Below are 22,287 nucleotides of genomic sequence, written 5' to 3'. Positions count from 1 at the left end.
GATTTGCAGCAGCCTTGCAATGAAGTGCGGCTAAATTACTCGCATGCCATTGACTAATCCTGAACAGGTGTTCCGCGTTGAGTACGACTGCTGGTTTGCGAGGTGGTCGCGAGAAAAGGAATGTGGTGCGCGCATTCCGACATTAGCCGCGTTTACATGAATGCGACTAGTGGCGCATCGCATCGCATCGCATCAATTTTCTAGCGCATCGCATCCATGTAAACGGGGCTAATGCGCTAGGAAAGCGCGTCGCATTAATGCGCCAGACAGGGGTGGATTGAGACGCGTAAGTCGACTTTCGAAGTGCATGTAAACGCGAGCGCATCGCATTAGGAATTACGTCAACAACAAAACTAAGCCCTGCAAACGCAGCTTTGCATTTAAAAACGTCTAAATCGAGTTTAAGACGCCAGAAAATGCGAGTCGTGAAAAAAGAACAAGAACGAGCCGCGCCGGAAGCTTTGGAAGCGCCATAAACGCGCATCCGACTAAAACCTGACCACAACCGCCGCCAAATCGGCCTAAACGCACCCAACTATGCTGGCAACGCTGTCTTTTTGGCCTCAAAATCTCTCCAACTTTGGTGTGAAAAATCGAGGGGCTTTGGCCATGCTGACAACGCTGACGACGTTGTTTTGTGCATTTCTTGTTTCTTGTACGCTGTTGTGGTTTGAAATGGCAGCTGTTATTCCAGCTGACGTTCCTAGGGTGCTACCGAGCCTCACGTTAGTCTGCGCCTCAACTTGAAACATTCAGCTTCGACGACACAAAGGCGGAGACTTAGCGAGCTCGATTTTGTGGCCGTCTACGTCGGTGGTAGCGACAAGCTCGTCAGGAGGTAAGTGTTTACTCATCTGATATTGCGCTTTTTATACCCCGAAGAAAAAACAAGGTGTTGCTGGCTTAAGGGCTCGTGGTAGAAGTGTAGGCTCATTTTAAAGTGGGTAAGCTACGTGCCATATTTCTTGCGATTTTTTTATTTTTTTCTTACGGGCTCATATGCGTAACTGAGCTCGAATCTGCTAGCTATGGTGTCACTATGCTTACTACTGGTGACAGTTATTACACCGCGGTGAACGTTCACAGCCTCAGTAAGCAGAACAGGGGTTCTGGGTTGCATGCACAAATGCAAAGCGGGCACAGTTTCGGAGGCATTTATTTCGGTATCGTATGTCATCGAGACGTCGCTCACTGCTTCCATTACAGGGGCTGGTCGAAAATTTCCGCTACAGCCGGTGCACGTGTACGAGTGGCCGACGGGTGACCTGCGCTGTTTCTAAAGAGAGACAGACCTACCTCAAGAGACTGCTTGTCGATGCCTTGGGCTAAGGGCGTCACTGTTCTCGTTGCGGGTGTAAGTATTTCGCAAAATCTGCGCTTCACAGTCTGTCTTTCGTAGGGGCAGTGCAGTGAAAGTATATTCCTGTTGAGTAGCTGGATTATATAAGCGTGCGCGTGTGTGTGTGTGTGTGTGTAAAAATACAATTTGCACCTGTCACCACAGTTTCTGTTGTAATTTTTTAGGAAACATAATTGAGAATTCCTAGCGCTCGCATGCAGGAGTTAGAAGATGGAATGGATTCCACACGATACATGCCGCAACTTATTCTGTTCAGGGGATAGTGAAATGGAGACACTTGATGCTAACAATGAACAAATACTGCGTACCATGTGGTGCACCCACCTGGTGTTGAGTGCATTCAAAGCTGCTGTTTCTTTTTTTTATCACTAAGACTGCACTACAGAGGTTGCTGTACATGGTCGTTTTAGAAGTCAGTTATTTATTGCAATTTACTAATGAAATTGCGTTTCGGCAAAAATTTCCTCAAGCAATGCAAGTGGGGTTTTAAGATCAAAGGAGCCTCAGGTAATCGAAGAATAGGTAGCCATCGCTACTTTTTTGCTGACACGGGGCACTCCTTGACCGGCCCCACATCGCCAGACGAGAATTTTTCTCACATTGCTCATGCCGTAGTCATCATCCTGAGTCTATTTGTGTACACTCCAGAACAGAGGCCTGTCTGCTCCATTTCCGATTTCTCCTATCCTGCTTTATCCAAATCCATCTGTTGCCCATAGGTTTTCCTCTCACACTCATCCACCGAGTGTTCCGTTTTATTCAAGCCTGTCGTTCCTTGATTGCAACCTTATAGGTGTGTGCAAGTTTTTGTAACAAAAGGTGCTTTTAAACGAGTAGTGATGCCAAATTCGTTGATGAAAAATTAATCATAATGTTTGACTTCGATCTCTACGTACAAGTGCTCAGCAATTGAAACGCGATACTCGCGTGGCTGCCGGTGCTTGTTGCGTTACAGGTTAGGAAACATACAGGTTAGGAGCGCTTGTGAAAGCGAGCTGACGCATTGTGGTATACGGTGAGGGTGAGAGCGTTCGTGAAGCATGCTTAGTGCATCCGGGAGACAGCCCTTCAGTGTGTGGTTCTTGGCGGTGCCATAGGAGTGCTACATGCCATGGCTTCAAAACGCTGTGCCTGCGTGCTGCGCCGCGCCGTGCGAAGTTGGGCGAGCGGGCACCGCGCGCATTATGAAGAATTCGAATGCACATTTATCGCGATGTGTTATCGTGGCCCGGCGCAGCACGCAGGCGCAGCGTTTTGAAGCCATGGCATGTAGCACCCCTATGGCGCCGTCAAGAACCCCACACTGAAGGGCTGTCTCCCAGATGCACTAAGCATGCGTCACAAATGCTCTCACCCTCACCGTATACCACAATGCGTCAGCTCGCTTTCACAAGCGCTCACCTGTAACGCAACAAGCACCGGCAGCCACGCGCTCCGAGTATCGCGTTTCAATCGCCGAGCGCTGTACACAGTCACTGGCCAATTATTTTGGAATGTCCAATAATTCGAAAGCATCAGTGGCACTGCCATCTACCTGGCTGTGCCAGTGTATAACGACGTCTGAAATTTCATACGGTGAAGTTATTCGTCATCTGATTTTTCTGACTTTTTTTGCTGCGACGAGAGGTCCAAAATGGCCGTAATCGCAGCAGCCCCAATTCTGTTCTCTTTATCCCACAGCCTTTAACTGCAATTTTCACGTTCCCTTCCTTCACATGAAGCATTACAAGTTCCTCCGTTGTGGGTTACTACCAGTGAGATTGCGTTATCCGCGCACATTTGTTTTTCAATTGCTTTCACATTCTCTTTTTTTTATGCTAAGTAACTTCAAATTAACCAATATATTGGGTTTTAGCTTTGAGTTATCAAGCAATTTCTTCTACTGAATTGCATGTAAAATTACTGGGACCTGAACATCACTTCCAATTAACTGAAATTCTAATTGGGTGATTTCAAATCATCAAGAGTCGACTGCATTTCAATGGCTTGCTCCAGGGATTTAAAAGAGGTGAGGTACACTACTGGTTGGTATGACCTTTACTTTAATGTAAGGATTTCAGCAAGTAATAATTCTTGGTTTCTTACTCATACCACCACATCAATGGGAAAGTTCTTTCCAGATTATAAATTTTGCACAGGTAGCATTGCACTTCAGCCAACATCGGCTGCAAGAGTTCCACTTTTGTGCAAGGCTTTTGTGGTACGCTTTCTTGCATGGCTTTGGTGTCGTGCTAAACAACCTACCCCAAGGAACAAGCCATGCAGTGAGGCTTGAAAGTTTGCATGTTGTGCGGCAGAGCCAACTTTTATTTCTGTATTAAGAAGCTTAAAATCAGACCTTGAAGTGAACCAGAGAACAGTAGGCCGTTTGCCCTTAGGAGCGCATGGAAAAACAACTAACGAAGCAGTGCACAGAGGAATGGCCTGAGCGGCATTTCCAGTTCGAGAAGCTCAGAGTAAAATATGTTTTGAGAGGAGGCTGAGAGCAACGGATCGACGTAGGTGGACAGCTAAGGTTTTCAGGTACATATACATGAAAAGCGTGGACACGCAGTGGTTAAGGAGGACTAGATGAAATGCAGAAACAACAGTGGAGAAGCTAAAACAGCCAAAGCAACCAAAAGGAGGCAAGGCAGATAGAAATGAATAAATGGAGAGAAGAAACGGAAGCTAAAACGTCGTTAGAAATGTACAGGGCTGAGAAATTGGACAATAGAAAGGAAAATTTCTACGATAATTCTAAGGGAAGCATTTTGCTTCTTTAACATAACATATAAATAGACATTTCATTTTGTGTTTAAAATATGTATTGCCTTGGTGGACTTGCTTATTTTACCCATTTTTTAAATGTAAAACTAATGCTTCACTTAATTATTCTATTGCTTCGGTTAAAGTGAAGCAGGAAACTTGTAATGCAAGTTAAAGGTGTCATGGCCATACAACTTTTCATGTGAAACACATATAAACATTTTTTCTTGCATGCTCACGCTCCCAGCACTGCTGGAGCAGCAAAAAAAGCAAGGAAAGAACGGAAAAAACACTTTTCAAAAATGAACAAGGGCTGGAGTTAAACAGCTGTATATCATGCTTTTCCTGACTGGGGTAAATTGAACAATGCCAACTGTTCAGCTACAAGGTCAGGATAGGTTAGGTATAAAAGAAATTTCATTGCAACACAGCTTTCTAAGGCAATCTGCTTGCCATTTCTTATTTAGAGGGCACCCCTTAAGTGCCCGTTTCGCTTCTGTGGTTTCACGTCGCTGTCGGCTTCGGTGTAACCGAATAAAGAGGGCACCAGAGATAAATGAGATAGAGCAAACAGGAAGGTGGAGGTTGACATCACTATTGGCTTCGGTGTAACCGAATGAAGAAGAGGGCACCAGAGATAAATGAGATAGAGCAAACAGGAAGGTGGAGGAGGAAAGTATGAGGGGGAGGGCAGTAAGCAGAGGCCGCGCGAGACATGCTCGGCGGCAGTAAGGCACTGTGATAAAACACCAGAGTTGTGCCCGCTGTCGTGTGTTCACTGATGACGCGGTCACTTCTGAGACACAGCAGCTACGCGCCGTCACCGAGAAGACTGCAGTTTGCACTGCAGTCCAATTTTGCATTGGGCGTATCGTAATCTTGAGCAACCTTTTTTTTCCCTTTCTTTCTTTACTTTTTTTTTCCTTTTGAGAATTACTTCTAGCTCAGTGTTCAGAGAGGTTCACAGTATACTAGTTACGTATTATCATTTTTGCGATTTCTTCTAGTGCAGCCAGTGGTGAGCAAATTCAGTGTCAGATTTCTGCTACCAATCATATCAAAATCACTCTGTACAAACTGCAATGGAGGACAAAACACGCATAGACTGCTGACAGAGCTCAGAACATTTATTTTGCATTCCAACTTTTTAAATGCTACTTTATCTTTATACGCACAGTGGGCAATGGTATCATCATGCTGGACTCCAATGTGCCAGTGTATTTGTCCAACAATGCTCAAACCATAGAAGAAATCATTGTTTCTGAAATAAACCAAACAGAACAAGCTATTCTTAGTTGAGCGCCAGTTTTCGGAGAAGCCAGCTTGTTCTATTTCACACATCTGGAGGATGTAGAAATGTGTGGAAGCTTACCTCAGGTGCCACGTACACCTAATTGAACATAGCTTGCAGCATATGGAAAAAACAGTGAAAACATGGCTGTTACTGGTGGCTGGTCACAGAAAAGAACGAATAAATGCCGGACTTTTTGGAAAGACAACTCTAGCAGCAAGCCACACGGTCCGCAGAAGCAGCGCGACACAGGACAGTGAGCGTGCTCACCCACTGAAAGACAGCATAACTAAATAAAAATACCTTGTATGCATTAAAATTTTCTGCCAATCCATTATGGTGACACAATTGCTACAAGCGCATTCTCATTGCACCATAATTTGCAACAGCGAATTTTGTGTTTTGTGGATGAATACCATGCTACTTTGACTTTGTTTTGAAGCTTAACGAGTACCGAAAATCGCAATAATTGTAAGTGGCCTCTCAATTTAGCGAAATGTCGATGCTCGTCTGGTAACATTGATGTAAACAAACTTCCAAGATGGCGGCGCCTATGTCTGTTCACGGCAAGTGAGTTATCGAACTCAAATACCGCTTAATAATTATTTACGGTCTATATTACGAGGTTTTCGAGCTTAAGTGACGCACTCGAAGCCCAAATAGCTTCGAAGTCTAGCGATTCTCTACTGTTAAGCCGTGTATAGTACAAATACCAGTGGAATCGGTTGACCTGCTTACCGGCGTTGTTGCACGTCCCGTGGCTGTAACTTGGTTGCTTCATTGCTTGCGACTGCGCCGTTGTTTTTATAGTACTCTTTTGATGTTCAAGCATGATTTGCCGTTAATGAAACCTGCCTGGTTGCATCGATATTTTTGAAAACCGCGAAGAATGACCATTACGATTTGCCGATCTTCGCTTCGAGAACTTGTGACGATGCGATGACGATTGGATGTCTTGGGAGTGAGAGAGTGCGAATCAGTCAGTGATCGAACATTCTTTTGAAAACATTTAAATGTGATGAAATCTGATTTTTATGAGGTTGAAATTTACGGGTAAATTTGTCCGCGATAAGGCGAGGGCGACGCTCACAAATGTTGCACACATCGGTGGCGCAGCTGCGGGTATTGCGGACGTTCAATGGGAATGCGTAGCGAAAATTAGAAGTTGATTAAACACTGAAAGCGTGCATAATAACCGAACATAATAGACAGGACGAGATTGCAATAGACGTTTGCATGTTTTGGAACATGCAGTGAGCACCTTGCTTACACGTTGGTTGACTTCGATGGCCAAACAATTATGGTGCTTTTTGCTTCAGCTATCAAATATTACCCCACAATGGAGTAAGCTGGAATGCTATCCCCATACACTGCAGGGTGTCGTTACGTTCTAATGTCCATGCAATGCATCCAGTACTGTGGGCCCACTGTCGCTCAGCTGAATGCTAAGGAGTGCCACATTTTATCAGAAATGTGATGTGTGCCTGACTGTATCAAAATTTGCCCGGATCCACAGTACAAACGTCAGGAGTTCCTCCACCACAATTTAATCTGGCTGGTGTTGTAGTGGCCAAGGCCAAAAGGCGTTGGCTAAGAAGCTATACACAAGTTTATGCATCTTGCCTATGCCACTAGTGCGTATGTATACAAAATATACGGGCACACATATATGCATACACCAGCATATATGCTTACGGAATGCAAGGCATGCTAGATGAAAAAAAATTGTTTACCTAATGTCAATTGACTGTTACTTATGTTGTTCTGTGTGACTAGTACAGCTACTATTCTGGGTTCGACAGTGTATGATGACCTTGGCATTGTTTATGCTGTGAAGTTCTAGAGCGTGTGGCTAAGGCGTTGTGCTGCTGAACATGAGGTCGCGGGTTCGATTCCCGGCCACGGCGGCCGCTTTTCTAATCGAGGCGGAAAGAAAAATCGCCCGTGTGTACGAGGTTGCGGCGCACGTTCAAGATCCCCAGGTGGTCAAAATTTATCCGGAGCCCTCCACTATGGTGTGCCTCATCACCTGCGTTGCGTCGGCGCATGAAACCCTACAATCAATCAATCAAGTTCTAAAAGCGTGATGATGAACACAATATCAGCTGAATTGCATGGCCTGTTTCTTTGAAACTATTGGAGGGTAGAAGAGAAAATGTTTGGGCATGTTGGTTCATACTCACACGAGAAACATAGTGAGTAAAAACACAAGTCGAGGACGGGACAAGTGCAAAGTTTCAACAAATTCTTTATTGCAGGACCAGCGCATATAAACACATCTGGCTCGTAAGAGGAGAAAAGGAAAAGGAAAGAAAAACAAACAGGAATAGATGAGAGACGAAAACCGCCACGTGCAGGACGAGAAAACAAAATGTACAAACCACACACAGACATCTGGCCGTTAGAGAAATGCTACTTTTTGCGCACTACTCGCCACGAATGGGGCTCCATTTTTCAAATTGATGAATACCAATTCGGTTGTGTTTTAAGAAATATTACAAAAGGCAAAAGTAGCAACTGGTCCTGATAAATAGTGATTATAAAAGTTCCCTCAGCTTTCTTGCAATTCTCAAACTTACTAAACTTTAAATCGGTATAAATTGGAATCACTAAGCTCACATGCCAAATTGTTTCGGTGTCTGCGCTTGTGTCACGCAGTGGCGTAGCCCCAAGCTAGCACATCAGGATGGCTAGGTTCTGCTGTCTCACCCTTCGGAAGATGCTCCTCTCCGTTTTCTTATGCCAACGCACGGGCAGGCTATGGAGGCAGCGTCCACCACTCTAGCCAGGCCGTGGCCGACGCTGCAGCGTTCGGGACGCCGCCCCCGCGGATTTCAAGTAACGGCTGGCAGAATCTCTGGTTTCACTCGTTGTAGAGCCACGTGTGAGAAGAATTCAAGGGATATCCCATGGGCAATTGTTGTGGGTGTCGTTTAAAGCTTTGCTTTCCAACAGTTTTTCGTTTTGATGTTTTTCTCTCTTTCACGCCTATTACAAGCCAGATGTGTTTATACATGCTGGTCCTACAGTAAAGCATTTATTGAAAGTTAGCTCTTGTCCCGTCCTCACCCCATCCTTTGCTTCTACTGTGCTGTTTTCTGTCTGGTCTAACATTGTTACACTCTTTCTTTTTTTTCTTTCTTGCACGCATATTTCGGCAGACTTCACAGGTTGACAAAATGACAGATGCAATTCAATAAGGTAGGGCACCTAGCAAACCTATACTAAAATTTATCTGTACTACTTGCATCACTACACACTGTCACAGCCATCACTAACTCGGGGGAGGAGCCGCACGCCACTAATGAGAGGGTGGGGAATGACGAGTGGTATCACGACTGTGCTTACAAGAAGCAGATGTGGTCCGCACTAGTGTAAGAAAGTCATGGAAGCGTGATGCAGCTTCTTATGTGTGACAGTTACGAACGAGTAGAATGCCGCTGTCTCCCTTCCGCATCATCATTCCTTCTCTCGGTCTTGCCATCTTTGACATGCTGGCCACGTCGTCCAGCAAGATGAAGAGCATAACATTGCCCCTTCGAAAGGGGCAGTGTTACGTCACCCATGCCTCATTGACATGGAGCCTCCTTTAAGGAGTGCGTGTGTGTTTGCTCATGCATATATGTGAAATTTCGTTGTGCCATGTAATCCTGTAAAAGGAGAAATTGATTTTTTTCTCCTTGCAATCATTTGTCTAACTGTTACTGCCCATTTTTTTCCAGGACCTGTTACTCCCAGGGAGCCACAAGCCAGGACGCAACAAACTTGGTATAAACTTGGCACCACAGGTGTTATGTTGCTGGAGCCCAACTTCTGTTCATGGTCAGCGGAGCAGGGTGCCTCATCTGTTTGAGCTGCGTGTTAGAGCCAGAACACTTGCGGAGCAAGAAGAAAGTGATTGCTGTGGAGCGATTCAGTGATTTTGTTGCTCATGCCCTGCCAAAGTGCAAAAAGAATAGTTTTGCAAAGAATTATAACACTGCTAAACTTTTTTCTTTGCATGCGACATGGCCAGCAGCGACATGGCCAAAGCATTTTTCATTTTGGTTCCTATCGCTTTGGTACGAGGGCATGGCTCAAAAAGATATCCTGAAGATAACTACATGTACGGTTCTCATTGCTGGAATTGACCAGGGTCAACTGTTGTATACCCAACTTGGCCACTTGTAGGGCTGGCAAGCCACCTTGCGGAAGGTGCTACAAGAGGGGCGCAGCTTATCCGAAAGCGCCACAGCCCCTGAAGAAATGTTTGTCGAGTAGTGCTCCTGCTACTGCAAAACATTATGCTTCCGCGCAAGAATGACGGCGTTGCCACGCTTGAAATATGGCCAAGTTGGAACTGTTTTGCACACACTCAAGCGTTTCCGCATGTGCGCAAACGAGCGTCATGCCAAAAAAAAGCTTCTCCATGTAAAGATAAAGTTGGTAAAGGTTCTGAACGCTTGAATGAATGGGTATGCTCAAAAATTAATAATGGTAGTCAAGCAGGCAGATATATACCTGTATGGTTTAGTTGTGCACTTTGACTTCTGCAAAGGTGAGAATCGGGTCCGGCTGACTGATACTGACTTGTGACTAAGTGCCGAATTCGAGGTGCTGACTGGTGATATACATACCGACTGGAACGGTCGGTACTGGTTGTTACAGCCACTACATCTTGGGCCAGCAGTCACACTGTGAGAAAAGCGAAGCTGGTGAGGTTGGAGATTATTTAGCCCCTCCTGTCGGGGTGTGCCGCTCCAACACAGCAATTTTTTGGCACACTGGCCCCCATTGTCGCTGGCTGCCATCGGTAGGTCACTATCTATGAAGCCAGTCGTGGTTTTAGCCACGGCAAAGTAAAAAATACAGCGGAGATGGATAGATCCTGTCTTTCATCCTCTTCAGCCGACTATACACATAATCCACATGGATTGTTTATGTATTGTTGTTGAAGTGCAATTGCAGTATGCTAGAATATAATTTTCAATGGGTACGTGTGCCTTTCATGGCCATTGCTATTGTTTTTGGTGCCTACAGTTTTGTACACCTCAATGTAAGCACACAAATGACGCAAATATATTCGTTAATTGCAGTTCACGAGGATGGCTTGGTGGGCTAGTTGGTGTAGCATCATAAAGGGTTGACAGCGCGTAAACACGACGACTGTCTTCTCTTCCTTGTGTCGTCGTGTTTATGCGCTGTCAACCCTTTATGTTAATTGCAGTTGTACGCCTTATAGCATAAAACCTGCATTACAAGTGTATGTCGGTGTATATATTTGTGTGGATTGTTATGAATAAAATTTATTTACTAGTGCGATTCCTTTTCTTGTGTTGCATCTTGTCATTATAGTTTGTATCTGCTTGTCCAAGTCAGTTCTACCCGCCGCGGTGGCTCAGTGGCTAAGGCGTTGCGCTGCTGAGCGCGAAGTCGCGGGTTCGATTCCCGGCAGCGGCGGCCGCTTTTCTGATTGAGGCGAAAAGCAAAAACGCCTGTGTGTACAAGATTTTGGGCACACGTTAAAGATCCCCAGGTGGTCAAAATTAATCTGGAGCCCTCCACTATGGTGCACCTCATCGCTTGCATTGCGTCGCCGTGTTAAACCCTAAAATCAATCAATCAACCAAGTGTCAATTCTACAAGTAACTTTGACGGCCAGGTCCTGCTTAACAGAATGAAATGAAAATATGGCAGCAAAGCAAGCCATAAATCCTACTTTATTTTTCACTAAGTGCAGACAAAATTTTTACTGAAGAGTTGTCAGTTCGTCTGTGTACACTAGCTGGCAGGAAAGGCCTCCACGGCACTATTACAAATTTAAAAGATCCCAGTCAACATGGATGGGATGACAACTTGACCAAAATGTTTAGAGGTGGCACAACTTTTCACTGTGACCGATGGCATTATCTACCTGTCTGCTCTTGCCTGAAATGGCAACATCTGGTGTACACCATGGTTTCCTCACTGTTGAAAGAAATACCCTAAATCCTGAAGGGCTGCGATAAAACACCGGGTTTTCAAGGGAGCACCAAATTTCTAAGTCAATACAAAATCTGAAAGTAAAGGCCCTCTATTAGTCTAATGTAGTTAAGTGATCTCAACAGCTGAAATACGCATCCTTTTTGCAGGAGGGGGGGGGGGGCTTTGTTTTACGTGCCGAAGCTGCACATGCTCCTTGAAGGACACCACATTAGGAGCTATGGATCAAGTTGGACCACTTGGGGGGCCTTGAAATGTGCAACGAAGCCTCTATACAGAGGTTTTCTGTTCCACCTCTACCAGAAAAATGGCTGCCACAGCTGGGATTGAACCAACGTCTTCGATGATGGCAGCAAAACATCCTAGATGCTGGGCAGTTACAGTGGGTTACAACAAAACACGCCTGCTTAGGTCGGCTTTATTGCACGACACCTACGCCATGCAAGAAAGCCTAATGCATGCAAAACCTTGCCCAAAGCCAATTTGTTCACTCTGGTGTACATTAGATGAAGTGGAATGTTACCAGTACAGAGTTTATGAGCTGGGAAGAACCATCTACTCAAGAGAACGGCATGAGCAAGACATTGAGTTATTACTTGTTGGCAATGCCTGCAGTAACATCCTGGTCCTAGTAGGCATGCATAGCAAGGGCCTCTTTTGAATGACTGGAAGGACTGCATCCAGTCGAATATATACTGCTATTCACAGCATGTTGAAGAACCACATCCATGTGTGCCAAATTTTGTTCACTGCTCCGCTGTCTTTTCTTCACCTTTTTTTTTGTACCATTTTCTAATCAGTGCACACACTCTCGTGTTAGGTCGTGATTGCCCAAGTTACCTTTGACCTCAGCTTTGAAAGTTGTTACACTAAACCAATGATATTCATATTCGAACATAATTTATTATATTTGCAGTTACTTTTTCTACTTGCACGTGATTTGCAGTACCGAATTTTATCATTGTACACTTCTAGCAAGAAAGGAATATCACAGGAGTAGTGCATCTAATTCCTTTGGAAGACAATGTTTTTGTTTTCGCAATCTGATGTAGCATGCACAGTCGACGCTTCATTTTCATTGTTTTCTGTGAACTACATATCCTCCATTATAAAGAAGAGTTTGGAAGTCATTTGACTACAGGAAGTGCAAGTAGGAGCGCTTGAGTGGAGGAAGCACAGCTTGGTCATCGTTCTGATTTGTTTTTTGTTCAGTACGACGACTGTGTGTGACACTGAGCTTCGATATCAGTTGAAATAGTTGGCCTGTCCTACCGCCAGTGGAGCCTGTGGGGCCAATACACTGCACAAGCACGAGGAAATGAAGCCACACAGGCCAGAATCCGGATATATATATATATTGTAAGAAAACTGCGCCTCTCTCACAAAGCCATGTTGATTCCTCGAACTGGGGCTCCCCGCTTTTTCCGCCCCTCCAAGTTGGTGGCTGCCCTCTTTGCTGTCGTTGTAAATTGACCACTGGCGATGCTCAGCTCCCTTTTCCCAAGGCTTCAAACCTCTACAAGTACCAGAGTCCGCTTAAGATGAACTCCATGTGCCATGATTAAGACAAACAACACTTTCGTTCACTTGTAACATCCACAACACAATACCGTCCGCTGAAGACGAATTTCTGGTAATAGAAATTTTCGCCGTCCCCTCGAGTTTGTCTTAATATATATATAATGCTAACCGTCTCTCCGCACTATCGTCCGCTGCGCATCCTGTGCAGCTACAGCACTCACTAAGTGGGTCCAGATGGACCCTGCTCCTAGGGCCTCCAAAGTATAACAGTACCCTGTCCTTGCCAATCCCTGTGAGAGCATGCGCTACTGTTCAGGGCACACACAGGCTTGAATGACAGCCTTCACTCAACAGCGGGCACAACACTACAAAGTGGGGAACCTGGTGCTCCCGCATAAAAATAGTGCAGGTGGAAACGTTATCTGTTGTGTAGTCCTCTAAACATCTTGGCTGTGACTCTTATAAGGCAAAAGTTGTGTCACCAACGGCTACTGCAGACCATTTTTGAAATAAAACTTTTTCCAAGATCATACCAAGGTCACACCGAAATGTGCACAACTTTAAAAAGGTCACCTCCAGATGAAATCTTCCGACAGTGTTTTCGGTACCTTTAAAGTGTGCCATGCTTTGTACAACAACAACACAAGGAAAGATGCACAAACTTTGTGGTAAGAAGCATGCTAAGCCCCTTGTTAGTTGTGCGATGAGACACTTTTGACTTGACATAAAGCTTTCATTGGCCAAATCAGTGATGTATCAGGGACCACTTGAAAATGTGCAGCTTCGGCAGAAAATTACACTGGCCGTTTGAATGCAACATTGTAATTGTGCACCCAAGTTGACAAAAAGAAAAATAGTGGAAGAAAGCACGGATGTAATGGCACATAATGTAACAAATGTTTTGTATCAAATGAAAGAACAATTTGTGAGTGAGCCCCCTCTTTATCAATCTACTCCAAGGAATGTGCTCTTGCCAAATGCCTGTGACCTTTTTTATGCTTCTTATACCTGATCGACATACCCTAAATAAATCGGTTGCAAGTAGCGCCCATCCTGTCTGTTCAATGTCCTTGTGGTCTTCGCACCCAGAACTGATGCACGTACCAATGACCTCTTGAGGAGTGGTTGGAAGGTAAAAGTGGCTATGGTGCAGCTGTTCCACTAGTAGAAACAGAAAATCCAGGGTGGTTGGGTATAAAACAGATTTTCACCCAAAGGCCAAATTGGGCATAAAACAGCACATCATCCTATCCTAACGCAGAATGCAAACACAAAACAGTGCGGCACTTTTCTGCTGTATGTGGCAATTATTTGGAAGCAGTCTGTACCTGCTTGCTGACATAAATATAAGCGAAGCAGGCATCATAAGTGGGTAGCACAGGTCACAGCTGTAACTAGAGCTTCTATGTACAGTTAAAAAGCATTGTGCGTTTCGTTGTTCGCCCTTCGCACAAACTTAAGACTACATGCTCAATAAATTCTTCTGAACGGAACATACATATACCGACACACGTCAAAATATGCGACTACAGATCCCACAGGCTAGAATGCACTACTAACATACTGAAGCGGAGCTTGCACGCTCTAGTAGATTGTAAAACCAGGTTGAAGCACACTAGGTTATCTAGAAGTTCTGAGTTATTAGTCACTACTGCTAGGCATATTCCATCACAACTATGAGATAAAAGTGACGGCCGGAAGCACGCCGGGCAATACACGAAGCAGCACAGGCACCAATGTCGAAAGCTTGCAGGAAGCGTGACGCTCGCCTTCCACTCTCAGATTACTTGCCACAAACGGGTGGTGGTGCTGCACGAAATGCACCACGGTGAGCCAACTTCACACAAGGACCGCACGGAAAACACTCAGCAGCAGTTTGAAGAAAGCAACCAGCAAGAAGGGCACATTGCAGGATATTCCAAATAAAGCTGGGCTACTGATTCACTGTAGCTCGGCAGACGCGTCCTGTAGGTGATGGGCAGCATAGCTGAGCGAAGCGACTAAAACCTGACCGCAACACGGTCGTCGTTCAGTGCGCGTTGCAAATGTTGCCAGCGTAGCCGTGAGGGGCAGCGTTCAGCGTCGGTTGCGGTCAGGACGAAGCAGTGTTGCCAGCACGCGTTTGTAGAGTATGCTGGCAACAACGTCCGTGTTCCAGTCAGGTTTTAGTCGCTTCGCATAAACGCTGCTTTACCTTCGATGTGCGACACCGTATGGCGCCACCATCACACCAGGGGTAATGCGCTACATGTAAACGCTAGCGCATCGCATTACTCGTGATGCGCTAGGAAATGTGACGCGCGCTATCGCATTCTGTCGCATTCATGTAAACGCGGCTATTATTGAGGCCTTCGGCGCTTGCGACAAGGACATTTTTCCGACCGTTCGCACACTCCTACAGGTCCTGGTGACGCGGTCAATCAGCGTTGCGACAGCAGAAAGGTGTTTTTCAAACTTTTCGCGGAGTGAAGACGTGGATTCGGTCCACCATGTGCGAAGATAGACTATTAGGACTTGCTTCACTGTCTGCGCACCGGGACATTTTCGTCGACATAAATAGTGTAATTGAGCAATTTGATAATGGGAACCGCTGATTGCTGCTATCTCTGTTATCCGCCTATAACGAAAAAACAAACAAAAAACAAATGGGTGTAGATTGACTGCGGTTATCTTTGTAATCCGTCTATAAGGGAAAAACGAATGGCTGTAGATTGACTTTCTTGTGTCTGTAGCGTTAGTTTATGCCTCCTTTTTTCATTCTTATCAATCATTTGTGTTTACAAGCACAGAAGTTTATTTGATGTGTTTATTTAGGCACAGTGTACACCTTCCTTTTCTGGTGCTTGAGCGATACGTTTGTCTGAAAGGTGGTATACACCTATACGGGAATTTTAACAGCGAAGCTGTTTGGCAAATCCTAATTGCGTGTCCGCAGTTAAAAATAGCAAAAAAAAAAAAAAACGCCGAGCGCACATGAGCGTGTTCCCCGCGGCGACCGCCCGGCACTTGAAAAAAAAAACTGTGGTTGATTCCTCTGTCATAGAAATAAGCAAAACGCGAAAGTGAAATGTGCAGCGAAATCTGCAGCTGAGCATGATTTCCTGGTCGGCGGTTGTCTTGTGGGTGTGCTTGGCGAGCGACGTCCTGCTGGCGGGTCGCTTCAGCAAAGGTGTACTGGCGTCATTTCCGTGACGGATATGACGTCAGTGAAATCTTGGGGTATCGCGGCATAAAGCACTTTCGTGTTAAAATATAAAATCTGAAAACGAACAACCCCGAGTATAACGTACTCTTCAGTGCTAAAGGTTGCTTCCCCGCAAGAAGACCCTGTGTGCCGGGGTGCACCCTTTACAGGCCGCTTGCTTCGTTGTACTGGCGTCACTTCCGTGACGGATATGACGCCAGCGAAATCTTCGCGCATCCGGGAATAGAACACTTTCGTGTTAAAAACGAGAAAATGCCGAGCGCTCGTGTGTGCGTGCGTCGCGGCGACCGTTCAGCGTCCCCGGCGCATGTTTGTCCAGCCAAGCATACCAACTTAGGGAGATTGGAGATTGGCCAAGATTGGCAAAAAGAACAAAAAAACTCCATCGTTCGCAGGTGGCAACACTTGCTCAGAACGAGAAAGACACGTCATAGTGTACACCCCTAATGTCCAATGATTATAACGTACACCAATAGTGTCGAATGATTATAACGTCCAAAAAAATGAAAGGAGCTCACACTTATAGTCAAACCCGATTATAACGAACCCGGATAGAGCGAATTATGCTATATATCGAACAAAAAAAAACTCAGTTACAAAAATACATGCGAAGCATATTCCTTATAACGAAGTTTACATCTGATATATCGAACTCGGCGCTCCTAGAATTGCCGCCAAAATGCATGGTCTCGGAGCGGCGATTGAGATGTTGACTGGCTGCGATGGAGATGTTGAGCCTCCCATGGAGCGATGTGACTCCCGGCATTTCCGTAAGTGTTTCCGACGCGCCTCTCTCATGATTAAACCCTCCCGGTCAGCCAGTCCGGACCAAGATGGAAGCATCGATGAACTGCGAGAAGAGCTCGCCAACGTTGCCGATGTTGTGCTGACAGGAGTGCCCTTCGAGGATTGCCTGAGTGTCGACGACGACGTTGCCTTCACTGTGAGCCCCTCGGACGCCGACACCGTTGCCGATGTCATGGCTACTGGCACTGCTGGAAGCACCGAAGAGGCAGAGGATGTCGCGAGTGAAAGCCGTCCGATGCTTAATGAAGCGCTTTCGGCAGTCAATGTACTCCACCAATATTGCTTCGATATTGAAAGACGCGGACTGCAACTGATGCAAATGATGTCTTGTGGAGAGAATGCTGTGCTAGTTGACGCCGCCAAAATGACTTTGAAAACAGGAATCACCGCTTTTTGGGAAAGTTGGCAGTTACAGCGGAAAGTAGCATTATTGCTTGCAATGGATAGTTTTATGTAAGGCAATGGCATACTTTATTATGTTCGTTTCTGCATGCGGGGATGGCAGAACGAGGGGGCGTGAAGGTGTGTGTGGGGGGGGGGGGGAGGGGGGGGGTCCCGCGTATTGCGAACTCAACAAAAAATTCGTTATAGGCGGGTTCGGCTATTTCGAACTATTTATTGGATATATCGAACTAATCGTGGCGCATATTGCAGTTCGCTATAACCGGGTTTGACTGTAGTAACAAAGATGGAGCAATTATCGTTGCGGCGGCGAAGAAGCAAATCGGTGCAATCGTGGCCGTAATCATCGAGGTATCACCAGCGGTGTATGACTTAAAAATCGGGACCGACTCCTCATAGGCTGGACTTCCTGCCCCATCAAGGAAAACTTCTACATCGCCGCCTGCCAGCAGTGCTGTTCTTATTGTGTCCGACCGCTCAGGTTAGACCTGGTCATGACTGCATTCGCAAATGCGAATCGAACAAACATATCACCTAGTATGCAGTGTAGTTGCAATAATTCGGAGTGTCGCAATTCTAACTGACGCATACCACTCTACGTGATGTTCGACCCTAGCCCTAAACTTGATCGCCTATAGAGTGTATGCACTGGGCTTTCGACCGCGCTGCGGCGCTACCTGCGCGGCATCGCCGACGCCATACCTGCGGTTGCACTCCGCCGCTAGCCACCTTACCGCCGCGCGCTCGGCGCGTTTCCCGGCGCGAAACGTAGTTTGCGGCGTGGTGTTGGCAAGAACGTTCGTGTGGACGGTGTTTTGTCTGCCTGATTCGTGGGTTTGCTAATGCCCTGTCGTAAAGAGTAGCCAGCATTGTTTTCGCTTCTAAATTCCGGACTGCGCTGTTCACTTCTACCGCAGACCCCGAAGCAGGCCGCACGACGAAAGAAAGCGCGCCGGAGCGGGGAAGGGGGTAGGGGGGAGGAAAAAAAAAAGGGGGGGGATGTGTTCTTTTGCTGTTTGGAAGCGAAGGCTGGGGCAGTGCTTGTAGACGGCCTAACTTCGCGCGACGAATGCAACCGTCTAATGGGGAGCGTCCAATAACGCTCCCCGATCAATGTTCAACATCTTTCTAGAGAAATTTGGTCCCTCAGAGCTGCAAATATTAGTATCGCTTTGGACTGTGATTTTATTCTTAATGTTCACTGATAATCGACGCAGCACCTACATTCTTGTGAGAAACTTTTGAAACTACGTACCGCTCCTGAAGAGTCGTAAAAACACAATTTTAATTACAAGTAAGCCTTCAGCGGTTAAAGAAGAGCAGTCGTTTTCCAATCAATCGTTTATTTCCAAAATAAAAAGGGTTAGAAAGGGATTTCGCAGCTTGCAGACTAGTGACCAGAGCACAGTAGTTTAAACTGTCGTGACAGTCGTGAAGGTTGTGTACAGGTTCGCTACCTTCAAGTATTTTACACGTTAGTATGAGCTTCCTTAATTTTTTTTTGTGCTTTGTTGACGCTGTGGCTCAGTCACCGACGCTCCTTTTGCATTAAATTATCAGAACAATGTGTACTGACTCTTCCCTGACATTTCCCTCCGATACGTAGCCTATATACAGTGAATCTTTCCTTATTCAATGTGTGTCGGAAGATTGTACTTTCAGCTGTGACTAGAAAACGCCATATAAATCACGACCGACGTGCTGGAATTCGTATATTACAAACATATTAGACCACTGCGACTGACCAGTTGCCCATGCACGCACACTGCGTACTTCTTTTTCCAAATTTCTTCAGCACAAAAACACTTCAGCGCATTGTCAAAACCATTATTTAGTGCCTGCATAGTTTGTTTTCTCAATTTTTCTCATTTTTTTTTGTGCTGGTACAAACCTGTGTATCCCACGACGTCGGCCTTTACAATAAGCATGCTTGGTCTATACACAGGTTTAGTACACGTACGAGCACGAAAAAAATTGAGTACTTGCATGGAATTTTTCTGGGGGCAACTTTCGTGCGCCTTCTCGTTCTCTGTTATGCAACTGTGGCTTTCTCAAGACCCTATCTCCTCCGGCACTGCTGTTTCCCTTTCCCAGGCCGCGGCGGCCGCTTTTGTGATGGAGGCAAAAAGCAAAAACTCCCGTGTGTGAGAGATTTCGGCGCACGTTGATGACACCAAGGTGGTCAAAATTTAATCTTTTTTTTTTTGAACTTTTATTAAAATTTTATTCAAAATTTTTTTTAAAATTATAAACGGATACATTTTTTTGAAAGAAAGTGGAGAAAAAAAATGCCCGCCGGGTGGAATCCGAACCCACGACCTCCAGAATACGCGTCTGGTGCGATGACCACTACGCTACCGGCGGGGCTGTTCTCCCCTCCATTCTCTTGGGTATTTATCTTAAGGTAATTATTTCCTGTGCTTGGGGGTAGTAGCCAGTGCCATTCCGACAACTCGGGGTGAACCCCCTGGCTGTGAACCGGGGTGAACCCCCGGGTCGTGACTCGAGCGTATACTTGGAGAGAGCGGCCGACCAGCGTTGAACCCTCTTAAAGGATCGCCATGAAGAGAAAATACAACTTCGTTTAATATGAAAAAACTAGGATTCAGTAGGTCACTCAGCTCCATCACAGCCACAAAAGACGTTTTTTTAACGAGAAAAAGCAAGAAGTATTTAAAAACTTTCAAATTTTGCGCCACAGTGACGTGTTATGAGCAAGAATGACGTCATACGGGCCAACAATAAAACATAATTTTCAGTGCGTTAACTGCACGTTAGCATTCAAGTGATGCGGTCAAATGGAAGTAGAGGCCCCATTACAGATGTCCACTCATGTGTCGTCGCGACAGGTCAGTTAGGCGGCCGCCAATCGCACAGACAAGGTTCCGTGACGTCATAGAAAAGTTGCGGGAAATTGGCTAGGGTGTCGCGACTGCTTCGATTGAAGATTGCACTTCGACTGAAGATTGCGATGATATTGGTATCATTGTTATCGGGACTGAGCAGTCTTTCTAATAAACCCAACTTGTATTTTGTCTTCATAGCTCCTTTAAGCTACCTATGGCACTAAGACTGCCAGAACAGATACCCTCGCTATGCATTAACGAATCAGAATGGGAAATGAGTGGCTCGTTGAATGAAGACAGAAATAAAGGTAGGCAGTCAAGAAAGCCATGGAAAGCAAAGGGTAAAATGTGGTAGGTCATTTTATTCTTCTTGAAACGGATAGTATATTTTTTTGAAAGAAAGAAAGTGGAGAAAAATGCCCGCCGGGTGGGATCCGAACCCAAAGCAAAGGGGAAAATGTGGTAGGTCATTTTATTTTCTTGAAACGGATATATTTTTTTGAAAAGTGAAAAAAAAAAAAATTACCGCCGCGGGTGCCGAACCCACATCGGATCCCACCCGGCGGGCATTTTTTCTCCACTTTCTTTCTTCCTTTCAAAAAAAAAAAAAAAATCTGTTTCAAGAATAAAATCATCTATCACATTTTTCCCTTTGCTTTCCATGACTTTCTTGACTGCCTACCGCTATTTCTGTCTTCTTTCTTGGTTTTACAAAGTTCCAAATAAAAATAACTCGCAGGTCACAGTGACTCTTAAATTGAGGTTCACATGTACTTCCAGTCACTTGCTAAGCTGCATTCAAGGTTAAATAGGTGGCTTCCCCTCTCAGCATAAAGCCCAAACAGACTGCGAGTTGAAGAAACCTGGTATAAAAAAGTCATGTCGGGAGAGTGCACTTTTACCCATATAGCTACATCTTCAGTAGACTTGGTGTTGAAAAGAAATTGACCATTAAATCTGATTATGGCCCTATATACAGTTGTTACCAAGATCGAGATAACGGCAGACAAGTTCGGATGAAAGTTGTGTGCTGGATAACCAAGGGACCAGTTACCAGATTTGCTAAACTACAACACCGGAGAGACAAAACAGACAGCCAGCTTTTAAAGCGAAGCTTTACTGTCCTCACTGATGCCGTTGTATGCCAATACGCCCTGCAGAAAAGCCAACTTTCTATGATGATGACGATGAATGATCCTGGGTGAAAAAAAAAAAAAACGCTTCCCGTGGCCGGAATCGACCCTGGGTTCCTCACGTTATGATGATGCCGTCTATCCGATTGCTCCGTTTCGACATAGTCGAAGTGGCTTGGAAAACTCAAGACGACAACCAAAGAATCCGTCACGAGAAGGATGGTGTTGCTTTGTGTGCTGTAAGCATAAGGTTGTTAACCACAAGACATTAGGCCTAACTTCCCATTTTGAGGCTTAGGACGTTAGGCCTAACGTCACATCTTGATGTTTAACACGCACCCATTCAAAAAACTGCTCACTGAATGCCCAGCAGCAGGTACCGATTTGTGCCGTACACCCAAACCCCAAACGTTAGGCCTACAGAGTGCACACCCTAGAGTTGCCATGGGTATTCTAGAAAAGTGGTGCATACCGCCATAGTAGCACATGCTCGCAGTGTGGGATTGGCCAACCAAAAAATCCATCACGAGAAAGCTTCGTGTTCAACCATCGTCGTCGTTAGACGGAGGGGAGCATGATTTTTTTTTCTTTTGAAGTAGTTTTTGTTTGCAGGCATTTGATTATTTGCATCTGCAACACTTCACAGATCAATTCAGTGTTAGTTCCTGTACCTGGAAACCCGCTCACACCATGCATGGCGTCGGCAAGATGGGCACTTGTCCCCCCTTTCCCCCCGCGCCCGCCCTTTTCCCCTCTTCCTCAGCTCCACTCATGCTTGCTTAACTTCCAGCTGAAATTATGACCAGAAACTTTCCAGAATGCTCATTGCAACACCAGCGTAGAAAAAAAATTGCTGTTTCAGCTTTGGTTAACCCTAGTTGATAGCGAAAGCTTCACTGCCCCGGCTAGGCCCATTGTCGAGGTGTGGTTTCGAAATGATATACAGACATGTTTGCAATGAATACACTGCTTATCATCTTTTTTCGCCTCACGGCGTTTTTTAAGCCTCCCCG

General features: G+C 45.5%; 1 long non-coding RNA gene and 1 other non-coding gene across 2 annotated transcripts; one reads left to right on the top strand and one right to left on the bottom strand.

The window, feature by feature from the left end:
• The first annotated feature begins 480 nt into the window (after nucleotides 1-480).
• Nucleotides 481-10,700, top strand: LOC144147250 (uncharacterized). The gene is made up of 3 exons (XR_013317875.1): nucleotides 481-838; nucleotides 1,207-1,354; nucleotides 9,122-10,700. It is a non-coding gene; the product is annotated as an uncharacterized LOC144147250 (long non-coding RNA).
• Nucleotides 10,701-19,586: 8,886 nt separating this feature from the next.
• Trnat-cgu (transfer RNA threonine (anticodon CGU)) lies at nucleotides 19,587-19,659 on the bottom strand. The gene has a single exon. It is a non-coding gene; the product is annotated as a tRNA-Thr (tRNA).
• Between the last annotated feature and the right edge of the window lie 2,628 nt (nucleotides 19,660-22,287).

The sequence above is a fragment of the Haemaphysalis longicornis genome, unplaced genomic scaffold, assembly GCF_048455015.1.
Source record: "Haemaphysalis longicornis isolate Haplotype H1 unplaced genomic scaffold, Haemaphysalis longicornis Haplotype H1 scaffold_1, whole genome shotgun sequence".
NCBI lineage: Eukaryota > Metazoa > Arthropoda > Arachnida > Ixodida > Ixodidae > Haemaphysalis > Haemaphysalis longicornis.
This window is presented reverse-complemented; position numbering and strand designations above follow the sequence as displayed.